The sequence below is a fragment of the Aptenodytes forsteri genome, unplaced genomic scaffold (assembly GCF_000699145.1).
Source record: "Aptenodytes forsteri isolate BGI_AS27 unplaced genomic scaffold, ASM69914v1 Scaffold53, whole genome shotgun sequence".
Lineage (NCBI taxonomy): Eukaryota > Metazoa > Chordata > Aves > Sphenisciformes > Spheniscidae > Aptenodytes > Aptenodytes forsteri.
Genome location: NW_008795909.1, coordinates 2,366,248 through 2,366,842, shown reverse-complemented (window position 1 = coordinate 2,366,842; position 595 = coordinate 2,366,248).

The following is a 595-nucleotide window of genomic DNA, read 5'->3' as shown; positions in this document are numbered from 1 at the left end:
CGCCCTGGCCGCCCCTGTGCCGAGTGGGTCTGGGGGGCCAGCGCGCTGCTCAGACACCCGCAGCGGGGGGCGTTGGGGCACCCCGGCGTCGGCAGAAGCCGTTCAACTGGGGGAGAGGGCGCGAAGTCCCCGCAACAGGCAGCAGCGCACCCGCCTGTCCAGGGGACGTGCCATCGTGTTACGTTAGCTGCGAAATAATCCCCTCTAATCCTATAATTTGAAGGGGCATCTCTAACATCTAAACACCAAGCTTACTTAACAAGCTTGCAAGCATAGCCTGCTTGCTTTCCAGGTTAAATGACACAGTGGCTGCAGTACCTCCCTCTGCTCAGCCTGCCAAACCTTCGCAGTGCCTCTAATACCAGGAAGGCCTGGGTTTTATGTACATGAAATAGCACGTTTCAGATCCTTACGGCATGCAGAAAACTCACCTGAATGCCCCAGGCACGCTGCTGCTCTGGGGCGGCTTGCTTTGCTTCTTTCAGAGACCGAGTCACAAAGCGTTTCAAAGACGATGTTATATTTACACAACATGGATAAAAGACAAGAAGTAGAGACAAAAATCAATTATCTGGCCTGCTGCTCTAGTACCTGA